General features: G+C 38.9%; 1 protein-coding gene across 5 annotated transcripts in view; it reads right to left on the reverse strand.

Annotated features, from left to right (window-relative positions):
* KIAA1328 (KIAA1328 ortholog) overlaps window positions 1-15642 on the reverse strand; it is a 495571-nt gene that overhangs the window by 127287 nt on the left and 352642 nt on the right. The window lies entirely within an intron of this gene.

A 15642-nucleotide genomic window follows, 5' to 3' on the forward strand; every position in this document is an offset into this window, starting at 1 on the left:
CTGCTGGTTAAAATGGAAAATTCTTCCAAAGGAGTATTAGCTCCTGTTTCTTCCTCCAAAGAGTTTGTCCAATGGCTCTGGAAGTTTGAAGATCCTTCTTCACTTTCTCTTCTGTGTCACATTCCTCTACTTGACAACCTTTCTAATTTTGATGCTCCTTGCTTCCCCAGAATCTTTTTCTCCCTGATCTTGGATTATATTTTCCATGAGTTATGTTTTTGATATGCTGTGTGTTACAGTTGAGGAATCACAGCTTTAGGCAGAGCCAAAGTGGGCTCACAACTGTCCCCGAGTTGAGTGATTCCTCCCTCCCACCAAAACTCTTAAGACTGGGTTTTTAGGTTATGGACCCTTTGGGCAGTCTAGTCAAGTCTGTGGACATCTTCTCAGAATAATGTCTTTAGATCCATAAAATACATGAGATAACAAGGGAAACTAATTACATTGAAATAATTATTAAAAAAAAATAAGCTCAGAGACCCCAGGTTAAACCCTCTGTTCTCAGAAAAGTCTCTAGAATGTTTCCTAAAGTTGCTGTTGATAGCAGAAGTAGTTGCGGTCAGTTAATCCTGTCCTCAAGTGGTTGAGCAAAACTGCATTTAAGGTGCTGGAAGCCTACTTAACTTGAGTGTTAAAACTGTTGTGAACATGTCAGATTTGAGAAGAACTCATGTGCCTTTGATATGATGTCTGTGTGGAAATGTTTGCTCTTGCAAGCTGTGAATTAGTGCATTTGAGTATGTATCAGTCTGTGAATTTGTTCAAGTAAAGATCTGAAGGCAGGTTGAGAAATATGTCCACATTCTGGGCATCCTGGAGAGTTAAATACATGAGTTATACATTTGAATCACCTCAGGTGTGGACTTGTGAGCCAGTGGTCAGTACTGATCTCTGCAATACAAGAGCCCCAGAGCTGGACACAGAGCCAGGATCTAGAAGCACAGAAAAGAATATACATGGCCCTAGACTCAAGCAATCATTGTCTGTGCACTCATCTGATGGAATGACTGGGATTCTTGGGCTAACTTCATCACTGCAATAGCAGCATTTGATGAGGGCAAGTTCTAGATAGGCATACTATCTTAGCTGGTATTGTTCTGAGTCCCCAGCAGCTGGCAACAGGAAAAGGGAAAGCTAGGACGAGGTCTACAGATTCAGGACTGGTATACAATAGCGTCCTCAGGGTTCACAATAGCATTATATGATTATGGCTAAATCAATTAACACTTCTTTGCGTCATCAATAAACCAGAAGGCAACATTTTTGCTTATCTCATGGAGACAATGTAAAGATTAATGTGAGTGTATGTGTACACACATATGTATATGCACACACATATCCACATTTAGCTTCTGGAAATGGGAAAAAAAAAAGCTTTGAGCATTCAAGAAGCAATTACAATGTAACTGCAGTCCTTGCTAAAAATATAATGTATAGCAACAGAGATACCATATTAGGGAACTTAGGGAGTTTAGGTGGGGGGTGGTGAAAGAGGGATAGAGAAGGAGAAGGCAGTGTGGCACAGTAGAAAGAGTGCTGGCCTTTGAATCATAGGAGCCAGGTTTAAATCCCATCTCTAATGATTACTACCTGTGCAATCCTAAGCAGATCATTTAACATCCTTGGGCCTCAGTTTCCTCATCTATAAAGTAAAAAGGCTATGTTAAATAAAAAAAGCTAGGTCTAGGTCTATGCTCCTATGAAGAATTAGGACAAAACATACAAATGACCTTTAAGATAACATTTTGTGATTTCCAGCTCATTATAACTAATCACATGCCAATCAGCAAGTTGAATTGAATTTTCCCCACATCTTTTCTCAGGTTTCAACTAAATATCTTCATAAACAATGATGCGTGATTATCTCCTTTGTTCTCTTTTCCTCACCTAAAACTTTAAAGTCAAGTTCCAAAGTCTGTTCCAATGCAAATCTCTAAAGACAACAGTTCAGTGACGGTGAGAGGTGGGAGGCAGGCACCACAGTACTCTGCTGTGAGCTTTCTTGCTCTACAGACCGCAGCAGCCAGCCAAACTGTCAGCTTTCAGTAAAGATAATCTAACTGCTATGTTAACACCTATCTGAAAACCTGCTAGCTGTTACAACCCCAAGTATCATGTCTGAAAAGGAGTTCTCTTTTTATTCTTTATAAAAACTGTATTATGTGACAACCTTTAAAGAAACAATCTAAAGTTCCCTTGCTCAAACTGCCTCATTAACCTCATGAAGGTAAAACTTGTTACCTTTTTAGAAAAAAGTCTATCCTCAAATTCTTTTTAAGGAATTATCCAGAACCTCAAAAAGGCCTTTACCTCAACACACTTAAAGAGCTCACTTTTGTTATGTTAGATACATGGCACAAAAATAATGTATATTCCCTTCCCCTTTCCCCACTACCCCCAACACATGCACATACCAAACCAGGAATTCCAGTATTTGACTGCAGAGAAAATGCTAGCAGCAAGAAACTATCAAAGCCATATTCTGCCTTCTTCCTTGTTTCCTTGGTCCAAATAGAGCAAAGGACTTCTCTGTGGTGCTCTTATTACTACATGGAGCCAGAAAAACCAAGCTGGCAAAATTAGGCTTATAATCAATGAGTCTTTTGTAAAAAGTGAGGGCCCACCAGCATGGTACAAGACCCCTTATGTTTTCATGCACTCAAAATGTCTGTAAGTATATACACACCATCTCCTCCACAGGAGCCTCTGAACAGGCTCACAGCTGTTGATAGCAGGCAGCTTTGAGCAAATGAATAGCAATTTTGAAATCCATCTTTTGCCAGTGGGTCACATTCATAGAACCACCATCCACTGAAGATAAATGGGAATGTAACAGAAAGAGCTGAGCAAGAAAAATGAAAAATATCATTTTAGAGGGACTGAAAGAAAACATTCAAATGGATCCATAATTAGAGCAGCCAGCTTTGACATATGCAGTTTTATGGATTTCCAGCAGCCTGTACAGACCATGCACTGGAACCCATTTGACTCAGCTTGCCAAAAGCTATGTACCAATACTTGAATGCGGACAGAGTGAAAGGTTTTAATTACCTGATGTGACCAGTTTAAGAGAAATAGATCATGCCATTTTAGTGCTAATATTTGTATTTAGCACACAGATTGTTCTTTGCACTAATTTTTTAACTAGAGGAAGGTTTGCTAGTAGCAGTGTTTTCATCCAGTTTCTAAACATTTCAAGATTGAAAGATTCTGCATGGGAAAGTTGGCACTGGGCTGAAAACACTAAAAGGGCAAAACTGTCAAGTCACATTGCTTTGCAAACAGGTTTCTGTGTCGGTGCAGTGACTGTCTTTCATCAAAAACTTCACTTTTAGATGTCACACATGTGGAAAGGGTGGGGGTTTGCTAACTCTGAATATATAATATCCATTTGCTCATAAAAGACAGTAACATGACAGTGTACAGTGTCAACTCATTCATTGGGATGTGCAATTTTCTCTCATACTGTTTTAAGACTACTTGCCTTCAAAACATAGGAGTCAGAAACAGTGTCTCAAAAGGCTGAATCAGGTATGCTTTTGACTTTGCTTTGCTTAAGAACCATGTAAGACCAGATCTTACTCTATTTTGTATCTACTGTCTAGTCCTGAATGTTTAAGCCACTTAATCAAGTATTTGTCGTTCTGGTAGAAAATGTTTATTGGATAGAAGAAGCATAGCGTAGTGGTAAAGAGCCCTGGACCTGGAGTCAGAAAACTTGGGCTTGAGCCCTGCCTCCACCACTTCTTAATTCTGACACCTTCAACAAATTGCTTATCCTATCTGGACCTCAGTTTTCTCATCTGTAAAATGAGGTGGGTGGACTAGATGGTCTCTAAATCTACAATCTATGATCCCATGCAATTCCTAATGACTTTGGTCCCACGACTACTTCCATATTCTAACAATCTGTTCTGCATTCTAAGGTTCTTTTTAGCTCTGACATATTCTAATGAAGAGGCTGAACTAGATGATGGCTAATGTCTCTTCTAGCTCTAACCCTCTACTCCATGCCTCTCATTTAATCTTCACAACAACCCAATGAGAGACTGTTAAATGTAACTCTAAGCATTACTATTCCTATTTAACTGATAAATGATGTCTAAGTGGAGAAGTGGTTTGTACAAGGAGGTCACAGAAAATTACTGGAAGAACCAAGGATAATGGAGAGGGATTTCTTTATTTAGGTACAAAATAGAATATTCTATCAAAGGCTATCTTGTGAGGACCCTCCCAATTCCAAAATTCTGTGGTCCTATGAAAGAAGTGCTACACTTGGTCATTGTTACTGGAGAATAATAATAATAATAATAATAATAATAATAATAATAATAATAATAATAATAATAATAATAATGTGGTCATCTGGCATTAGACTCTCTTTTAGACTATTCTTCTTCTTCTTTTTTTTTTGGAGGCAATTGGGGTTAAGTGACTTGCCCAGAGTCACACAGCTAGTGAGTGTTACGTATTTGAGGCCAGATTTGAACTCAGGTCCTCCTGACTCCAGGCCTGGTGCTGTATCCATGTACCACCTCGTTGCCCTTTTGATTATTATTCTTTGTAGAATGGAGCTTGTTTTAAGTTGAGCATGACTTAGATTTCATCTATGAGATTTATCTAATGAAACACCAAAAGTATATTAACGTAATGTCATTTTTAAGGTTGTCTCTTCTCAGAGACATGACTACATACATTAAGGTTTATTTATACTTCTCATGCAATTTACCACATGTTACTTTGTACCACAGATATCTGCGTGTATGTGTATGTGATGTCCCTAACACAAAGTTGTAAACGCCATGAAGTTAAGGACTGCTAACTAAACTTTTTCTCTCATCCAGCTCCTGTGACAATGTTTTGCAAAGAGTAGGCATTTAAAAGGTTTGTTGAATTGAATTTAATGACAAGACTCTTATGGCAGCATTACAGTGAGGAGGAGGGAAAGGAGGAAAGAAGGGGAAGGAAAACAACTAACCACTTATATAGTGTCAGTTATGTGCTAGCCACTGTGCTAAGTGCTTTTTAAAAATATCTCATCTGATCCTCACAACAACCCTACAAGGAAGGTGCTGCTCTCCCTATTTCACAGTTGAGGAAACTGAGGCAAAGAGATATTAAGTGACTTGCCTAGGGTTGCAGAATAGCTAAGTTTCTGAGGGTAGATTTGAAATCAGATCTACATGACTCCAAGTGTCATATTCCCTTGTATGGGTTCAAACAGCCCCCCCCCATTAATAACATCTTGTATCCTTCTGTCCCATTTACCTTTTTAAGTCCTTCTTGAGTCCTGTACTTGAAGATCAAATTTTTTGTTGAGCTCTGGTCTTTTTATCAGGAAAGTTTGGAAGTCTCCTATTTCATTGAATATCCACCTCCTCCCTTGAAAAAAATGATGCTCATTTTTGCTGCGTAATTGATCCTTGGCTGCATTCCAAGCTCCTTTGCCTTTCAGAATATCACGTTCCACACCCTGTGGTCTTTTAACGTAGAAGCTGCAAGGTCCTGTGTAATCCTGACTGTGGTTCCATGATATTTAAATTGTTTCCTTCTGGCTGCTTGAAGCACCTTCTCTTTCATCTGGTAATTTTGGAATTTTGCTATTATATTCCTTGACATTGTCAATTTGGGATCTCTTTCAGGTGGTGATAGGTGGATTCTTTCTATGGTTATTTTCCCTTATGGTTCTAGGACTTCCGGGCAGTTTTCCTTTATGATTTCCTGAAAGATACTGTCCAGGCTCTTTTTTTCATCATGATTTTCAGGTAGTCCATAATTTTTAAATTGTCTCTCCTGAATTGATTTTCCAGGTCGGTTGTTTTACCAATGAGGTATTTTATGTTTTTGTCTATTTTTCATTTTTTTGTTTCTGTTTGACTGATTCTTGCTCTCTCATACAGACATTAGTTTCCATTTGTCCAATTCTAGTTTTTTTTTGTTTTGTTTTGCTTGTTTTTGGCTAGGCAATGGGGTTAAGTGACTTGCCCAGGGTCACACAGCTAGTAAGTGTCATGTGTTGAGGCCAGATTTGAACTCAGGTCCTCCTGAATCCAGGGCCGGTGCTCTAGCCACTAAGCCACTTAGCTGCCCCCCAATTCTAGTTTTTAACAGATTGTTTTCTTCTGTTAGTTTCTGTCCTTCCCTCTTCAATTGGCCAATTGTGGTTTTTAGGGACTTGTTTTCCTCAGTGTATTTTTTTTCCAATTGGCCAAATGTATTTTTGAAGGTCTCTTCTACCTCTTTCATTTGACTTTTAAAATCCTTGAGCTCTTCTAAGAAGGCTTTTTGGGCTTCAGACCAGTTCATATTCCCTTTTGTTATTGCAGATGTGGGTTTGTTGACAATGTTGTCCTCTTCAGAATTTCTGTCTCGATATTCACTCTTCTCATAATATGAATCTGTGGTATGTTTCTTTTTACTCATGTTGTTTCTTTATTCCCTGGCCTTTAAAGAGACTGAGCTCTCCTGCTGGGGATCAGAGGGCACTGACCCAAGCTTCTTGTGCTGGGAGCCTAGGTCTTGGTCACTGGCTTTGTGTGCTGGGCCTCTTATGTTGGCAATTGGAGGCTGTAGGTTTCTGGCAGCTTACCTCGTGTTGGGCTGGAATCAGCAAGGCTGGAACTTTCAGGCAATTCTAGGTTGCCTGCTTTTTCCTTTCCTTTAGCTTTCTTCAGCTCCTTTTAGATGGGTGCTGCAGGGTGTTTATCTGCCTGGGGTCCCCTGCAGTGTTGTCTCCCTTGTTTCTGCTAATGCACTGGGAGATTCCTTTGCAGTAGAGTGCTGAGGTACCCGGTGGTTTTCTGAGCTGGTTTCCACCGGGTTCTCCCGCCCTCACTGAGGCACTCGGAGGTCCAGCTGTTGGTGTTTGCCTGTTTTACAACCTGTGCTTCAGGATTTCTTCACAATTGAAGGCTGCAGGACTCTGACAGCTCACCTGGTGTTGGGCTGGAACCAGAAAGGCCGGGGCTTTAGGAAGTCTTTAGGTTGTTTTCTTCACCTCCTTTCAGAATGCCACAGGGTACTTATCAGCCTGGGGCCCCTTGTAGTTCTGCCTCCCTTATTTTTGCTGAGGCACTGGGAGACCCATTTGCTGAGCTGTTGCACTGCTGCTCCCCATCTTTCTTCTAGTTCAGCTGTTCCAGGGCTTTTTTCTGGAGTGATATTTTCTGAGTTTTCAGAGGTTGATAGGGGGAGAGTAAGAGCGGCTACCTTTTCACTCCACCATCTTGGCTCCCAGAAGGGGAAGGATCTACATGACTGCAGGCTTAGCTCTCTACCCACTGCACCACCTAGCTGCCTAGTGAGACTTTAATATGAATTCTGGATATATGAACAGATTCTTTGAATGGACTAGTGACTGCTTACTTTGAAGATCAATCTTATACCTCAGTTAAGGCTTCTAAATGCTTTGTGGAATAGGTAAAGATGAAGGATTACTACTTAGCAAAAAAAAAAAAAGACTAGAGTCTCTATTATAAGCTATTCTCCAAGATACTACTCCTTTTGGCTTGGCAAGGATGAGAGAAAGCAAGTTGTGAACTAATTCAACTATTCTGTAGTAGAATTTGGAACTATGCCCAAAGGTCTATAAAACAAAGGTCTATAAAACCATGCATATCCTTTGCCCTAGCAATACCACTACTAGGTCTGTATATCAAAAGAGAAAAAAAAAAAGGGAAAAAATGTACAAATATATTGATAGCAGCTCTTTTCTGGGGGTAAAGAATTAGAAGTTGAGCCCATCAATTGGGGAATGGCTGAACAAGTTGTGGTATGGGATTATAATGGAATCCTATTATACTATAAGAAATGGTGAGCAGGATGTTCTCAGAAAAACCTGGAAAGACTTGGCATGAGCTGATGCAAAGTGAAATGTACTGTGTACAAAGTAACAGCATTATTGTAAGATGATCAGCTCTGAATAACTTAGCTATTCTCAGCAATACAACAATCCAAGACAATTCTGAAATACTTATGATTAAAAAATGCTATCCACTCCCAGAGAAAGAACTGATGGTGTCTGAATATAGATTAAAGCATACTTTTAATTTTCTTTTTCTTGAGTTTTTTTTTGTCTATGTTTTCTTTCACATGACTATTATGGATATGTTTTGCATGACTACACATCTATAACCTATATTGAATTGTTTGCCTTCTCAATGAGGGGGGTTGGGGAAGGAGGAAGGGAAACAATTTGAAACTCAAAGTTTTAAAAACAAATGCTAAAAACTGTTTTTACACATAACTGGGAAAAAATAAAATAGTAAATAAAAGCTAAAAAAAAGAAAAAAAAATGAGAGAAGGTACATTATGACTAACCACGGTTGCTGTACTAAGCAAAACAAGGAGAGTTTCTTTAGGCTTGGGGGGAAAATACCCTAAATATCCAGCCGGTATAAAAATATGCTGTGCTAAATGCCTATTGTGTTGTGTCTGCAAAGGTAAAAGACAAGGTCACATGACCAACCTTGGAGAGGGCAGAAACAGAGAAGAGGCTGCAGCCCTCATGGATCACACCAGGTTGATCCACGTGCTTAGGGGACTCTTACATGACTAAATTCTATGGCAGTACCAAATACTGTATGAGCAGCGAGAACAGTCCCTCAGTTACTCAGAGCACTGATAAAGTATAAAGAGATGACAAAGTATGATCCTACAAAACTCCAGGAAATCAACTCACCAAGATCAGAGGTTGTCAGTTCATGCAGATTTCACTGAAGATGCTTCGTCAAGCCTGCTGAAAGTAGACCAGCATGAAGTATGGACTATATAATTCAGTTTAGAGGTATATACTAAACACCTGTGTCATTCTGAAGGCATCACAACTATTTGCGTAATGGTGTTAAAATACAGAGGAAGAGTCACTGGCAACAGAAAAAGTTTTCAAAAAAACTTAGGAAAGATTTTCTATTGGGGATGGCTTTTAGAGCTGGGCAGTTGGTGGCACACTGAATAGAGTACAGTGCCTGGAGTCAGGAAAACTCATCTTCCTGAGTTCAAATCTGACCTTAGACACTTATTAGCTGTGTGACCCTGGGCAAGTCACTTAACCCTGTTTGCCTCAGTTTCTCATCTGCATAATGAAGCTAGAGAAGGAAACGGCAAACCACCTAGTACTTTTGCCAAGGAAACCTCAAATGGGGTCATGAAGACTCAGATAAGACTGAAAAAGAATTCAACAACAATGAGGACTCCCACAACAGGTCTGGGAGGCTCACAAAGAATAGAGTCTGGAGGCTGGAAAGCAATTCTGAAAGGGGCTCACAGAATACTTGGTTAAGTCTTCAGATGCAACCAAAGAAACTTCTAAAAAGAAGACAGGAAAGTGGTTCAAACCCAGTATTAAATTAGCTCAAACTGTAATATCCAATATACTGTAAACGTATATTGGATCTTCATAAAAATGAAAGATTATACTTTCTCTAAAATTAGGGCAACCACTAAAGGAAAGTTAACCTGAACAATAACTTTAGCTAAACTTCAGGTCACATGCATTTAACATAATGAGCTGAAGAAGATGAAAAGGCCATTCATAATGGAATTCATTGAATTAGGAATGCCATGCTTAGCTGCCTTATAACATATAATTAATGATCCCATAAAAACGCAGCAGTATGAACTCCCCCTGCTGCCCAAAGAACCACTTGTTCTGCTAGTAGAGTAAGTGAGCAGTTCTTCCACAAATCTTGCCCTGCGGGGCACTGCCGGACCTGCCCCAACTCTTCTCTGTGGATGCCACTTGCTTCTTCCATGATGTACTGTCACTCGGACCATTACTTGCTTGGTCCGTGGTGCTTGGTAATTGCAGTTGGCTCTGCTAGAGGGCCATTTCCTCCTCAACAGCTATGTCTAATACCCCACACCTTCCTAGAGATTATTCATAATCCCCTTTAGAACCCTTTTCCTTTTATATTTCTTTGTTGTGTTAATGAAGATCAACTGTCTGAAGATCCATTTGTTTCATCCCATACCCAGCCACCTGGTACAACCAAGAAAGTTCTCTTTCCATCAAACAGCCTGATCCTTATGAAGCCCCAGTGCTCAGATTCAAGGTTAAAGGATTAAGGCTGGAAGGCACTGAGTTCCAAAGGAGAGTACACCAAATAGCAAATGCAACACAGAAATCAATCCTTTTCACGGCAGGAGCAGTGTGAAAAACAAATCAGTTGAGCTCAATCTAAAATTTTCTCTGTGGGACTCTCGCAAATTAGCACTGTAACAGATGTAATGGCCAGTTCTCTGGAGACAGGCACCCACCCACAGCAAACCACCATAAGTCATCACAGCTATCCTCTGCTTTCAGATATTTTTTGAAAAAAGGGCAGGGTCAGAAACACAGACATCTCTTCCCACTTCACTTCCAAATGAGTATACTGTCACCCTTCCTGTACAGGTATATCTCATGTATGCCTCTCTATATAAAAGAATCCATTAGCTTTTCAAAATGTGTGCCTGTATGTGTAAAAGGGAAAAGGGCACAGAATATATGTCATTGTGACCTGAAGCAGCAAGAGCTGAAGAAGTTTAACTTTTGAAATTTTATTCACAAGTCTTTCTAACTCTCAATCAACTTTTCATCTGGTCTGGTAGTAAAAGAAATGGTGCTATTACTATTAAAAATACAATCTTTCAAAACATCTGACTTTTTCTGCCACTTCATAGAACCTTTAATATGCTTGAAAACAACTGAAAAATTGATTTAAATAGCCACCACTCTTAATCCTGCCTCCCTATAGTCCTGAGAAACACATTTACAGAGTCACAGAAAGGTCCTACATGTCAATATTGCAAAGAAATTTTCCTTTAAAGTGTTTTCTCTGTTGTCATTCATCTTGATCCAGTTTTTGAAGAATCTGTCCATCAGAGGAATACACAATTGGAATGAGATGTGTTTATGTGTGTACATATAAAAAAGAATCTACATGAATGGATTAAACTTCTAAAAGAAAATGAGATTGGGAGTACCTCACACAATTTTGGAAAAGAAAATGGAAGACTTACAGATGTTTTATCAACTAAGCCTTGGGCTTCAGTGTCCAAAGAAGGAGTTTAAGTGATATATGCATCATTACAAATTCTAATTTTGGGGGGTTATGCCTAACATTGGCGAGGGACACTGGGAAATTCCTGACCATTTCACATACGCTAACTGGAGCAGTGGATAGAGCGCTAGGCCTGGAGTCAGAAAGACTCATCTTCCTGAATTCAAATCTGGCTTCAGACACTTACTAGCTGTGTGACCCTGGACAACTCACTTCACCCTGTTTGCCTCAGTTCCTCATCTGTAAAATGAGCTGGAGAAGGAAATGGCAAACCACTCCAGGATCTTTGCCAAGAAAACCCCCAAAATGAGGTCATAAGAGTCGGATACGACTGAACAATGACCAAACAACAATTAGCATGGCACCTGGCATGTAGCAAGCATTCTATAAATGCTTATTCCCTCCCTTCTTATTCTCAGAACTTGCCTTTTAGGACTCTTATCTCAGATGAGGAACCTGCTAGATAGCTCCCTTTCCAGGATGTACCTTGACACACTGATTCTGACTTTAACGCAGACTTTGATACAAAAGTTCAGAGTACAACTAAATAGTTTCCCTCTCCTAGTCCCTCCCAAATAAACTTAAACTTCATGATACTCTTGTTAAAAATAAATCCGAGAATGAGGTTATCAAAACAACCAAACTCAAGTAGTAATGAAGCTCTAGATTCCCCAACTCCACTAATATTGATTGTTGGCTGGGAAGAAAGTTACTTTGACACAAGACTGAAAATAAGTTTTGTTATCAGCTTAAGAGAAAGCTATATACCCACAACGAGAATCACTACTATTTTTTCCACTTATAAGCAGCGAATGAAGCAAAATATTTTTATAATTTATTTGGTCTTTTTTATTTAATCAGGGATACTATCAACATTCTGTAGGAAAGCACTCATTTTTTTCTTTATCTAAGACTTCCTTTTGGGTATGTCATACCCAGATAATTCAACATACACATTCCCTGTTGATTTATTTAAGTTCCATTTGACTGACTAAATCGTTACTTAATAAATTTCTGGTCTGTACACATGGACTGAAAAAAAAAAGTAACTATGGCTAAAAGCATGCAGAAAGGATGTAATTCATGGAGAGATGGTATACTTCAACATTATCTAACACTAAGAAAATTCTATCCTCAGTCCCCTACTCAATAAATTCTAGTGACTCCCTATCACCTCCAGGATCAAATACAAATACTCAGGTTAATTTAAAGCCCTTTATAACCTGGTCTCCACCTACCTTTCCAGACTTCTTATACTTTATTACTCCCCTCTCCCACCCAAGCAACAAGTACTCTTCCACCAATGAAACTGGTCTCTTTGCTAAGCCTGCAACAAGATCTTCTAATTCCTGACAGAATTTTTACTGGCTGTCCTCTATTCTTGGAAAGCTCTCCCTTCTTATCCTTGCCTCCTCATTTCCCTGGCTTCCTCCAAATCCCAGCTAAAATCCCACCTTTTATAGGAAGTGTTTCCCAATCCCTCCTAATTTTTCTACCTTCCCTCTACTGATTATTTCCAATGTTCCTGTATGTAGCTTTGCTTGTACATAGTTTCATATTTGTACATAGTAGCATGTTGACTCCATTAGATTGTGAACTAGAGAACAGAGACTACTATCTTTTGACTTTCTTTGCATTCTTGGGCTTAGGACAGTGCTTAATAAATGTTTACTGACTAAGGGGGTTTTTTTACTTTCCTATATTCATGCTACAATTTTTTTTAAACAAAAAGCCAAATAGACACAAGTCTAAGAAAGCACTCATTATTAGATTCTTCAAGTCTTACTTCTTCAAAATCTTTGGACAAAGCTGCTTTGCCTGAAACAACTGACTTTAGTGGAAAAACCAGTTAATTTAGTACACTAATTATAGGGAAGAATGATATTTTAAGGTGGACTAAGACTTGCTGTCAAGCAGTCAAAAAGGAGAGTTGAACTCTGGGAAGGAAGGCCAGTCTATTGGTAGTTCACAGTTTAATCACCTCCCATCATTGTATAAAATATGTTGCTTTCATAAGTGTACAATTCCAATTTTGGTTGTTCTTTTTATGAGAAAGTTATTTCATTCACTAGGGAGTGCTTCCTATTGCCTCCAGGATCAAATAAAATCGTTTTGGCTTTTCGTAACCAGGACCCTTCCTACCTTTCTAGTCTCTTACACTTTTCATCCCTTCAGGTACTCTGTCACCCAGTGACACTGGCCTCCTAGCTGTTTTCGCACATAGCATTCCATCGCCTAACTTGAGAAGTTTTCACTAGCCAGAAACTCTCTTCCTCCTCATCTCTGCCTCTTAGCTTCCCTGGCTTCAAAAATTTCCCTCAAATATCAGCTAAAATTCTACCTTTTGCAGGCAGCCTTTCTCAGTCCCCCTGCCTTCCTTCTCAGACAAACTCCTGTATATATGTTGTTTGTACATCATGTTTGCATATTGACTCTCCTATTAGAGTGAGTGTTCCTTGAGAGAAGGAACTATTTTTTGTTTGTTTGTTTGTTTTGATATCCCCAGCATTCAGCCTAGTGCTTGGCACAGTACAGGCCCTTAATAAATGCTAGTTGATGGACTTCATTTTTGCTGGAGTCATGCTTTTACTAGTGTAGATGCTCTCTCCATAGATGGATATCACGATGCCTTTACTGTTTACTGCATGTATGCTGGTAAGATTCCATAGAGGGTTTTTGTAACCCTACCAGCCCATAAGCAATAAATATATTCAGTGGTTCCAGGCATTAATTCCTAAGATTCTGGAAGAAATTATTGGAAAGGAAACATGGAGATGGTAGGTTACACTCTTTTCTACATTGTAATTCTGTCATAAAAGATGGAAAATGCCACTTTAGCCCTTAGGAATTTGTTTCTATTGTTGAAGAGATATCTCCTTTCAGACTCAGGAGCTTCTCTTCTACTCCGCCAAAAACAAAGCCATAATTAATATCTGGAAGGCTTCAATTCAGTTTTATGATGTCAGAACTAAACAGGTTGTGAAGGAGATGAAGTTGATTCAAACTGGTGTTAATTAGACAAGATGTTAAGGAAATTTTAAAAGAAACCAAGGGGAAATGCTTTGAAAAGTCAGTAAAGGGCAAAAAAATTCTCATGGTTCCTCCAGTCTGTCAGACTGATATATCTATGGGTAAAAGAGAAAGAAAAATATAATAAGCATCTTGATTTTCCTTACCCACATGGGGAATGCAGCAGTAAAAGCTGGATTAACACCTAGATTAACAAAGGCAGGAATGTCAATCATGTTACCTGGCCTACAAACAACATAAAAGGACGCATAAATGTGGAGGGTCCAAATGGGACCCAATGTTTTGTAAGTGATTCTGAAATACTTTAAAGCCTTTTTAAAGGCCTAAAATTGGGCAGACTGTCAGGGGTAAATCAGAGAAAAAAACTTATAATTTGTGTAAAAAGGGTCATCTTTGGCCAGCTGAAAAAAAAAAAAAAAGGAAGGCTTCATGCCCTAACAGAGCTGCCTCTGGCTTTTTAAGTCACTACCTCATTTCAGACAACAATTACCTTCCAATAGTTTGGCCCAGCTGTGCCCTTCTATTTGCTCCTGTTTGTCATTAAGCGCTTGTGTAGTGTTTGTTCTCATTCTATAGCATTTATGCAGGAAGCCAGCGATGCAAGCTCCCTAGCCTGTGATTCTTCCCACAGATAATAGAGAATAAATTGCAATTAGATTTTGGTAATTGTATATAATTAACTCAAAATGAGCTGTTAATTATAAAAAAATATGTTTTCAGTTCCTGATTATATCATTTATTTTAGTTCCAAATTCTTAATGCCTCACTTGAGTAAGTTTAATATTTTAAATACACTGAGTATTTTTTAATAGTAAGATAATTTAAATTTCCAGATAAACAAAATTCAGTTTAAAATTAAGTTTCATCTTGGGAGTTCCTCTGGCAAACTCAAACAGCTTGGAAGGTAAAAAGAGGGTCATTTCCACAACAATTCTTGATTGTACTTTCCAAAACCACCAGCACTTGGTATTTAAACAATTTTACCAAGTTCTTTAATAAAAGAGCCAGATTGTTCAGGGCTGTACAGTATTCCCTTTTGTCCCATCTCTAGCTCTCTCTGGGATATCTAAGACAACACCATTTCCACAGCCAACTATATAAAGGAGACAAATGGACTTGTCGCCTTCGCCTTTTCCAGCCTTACATTAGATTAAATAATTTAAGCAGCCTTGACTGAGTAACCTCAGTGAAAAGAAGACAGACGATGGGAAACACATTTCCCGATGATTGTCTGCCAGACTTTGGAAGTAGCTGATAGAGGTGCCTTAAACTGCTATGATACAGATTAACTTTGAAAAAGCATCATAGTCTATCAAGGGCATATTACAACAACAACAACAACAACAACAACAACAACAACAACAACAACAACAATAATCCTGCATCTTAACCTGTTGAGGATTTGAAGCCTGTATATATTTTTACCTTATTTCTGAAGTCATTATTTGGGTGAGGGGCACAAATATTCAGCAGATACACCTAAATCTTTTTGGGCAATTCCATGTGTTGTGGACTTGCCTGGTATTGTCCAAGGTCTTATTTATTTATCTGGCTCAGATAAAGAAAGGGT

This window comes from Phascolarctos cinereus, unplaced genomic scaffold (genome assembly GCF_003287225.1).
Source record: "Phascolarctos cinereus isolate Bilbo 61053 unplaced genomic scaffold, phaCin_HiC Scaffold_4;HRSCAF=312, whole genome shotgun sequence".
Classification (NCBI taxonomy): Eukaryota; Metazoa; Chordata; class Mammalia; order Diprotodontia; family Phascolarctidae; genus Phascolarctos; species Phascolarctos cinereus.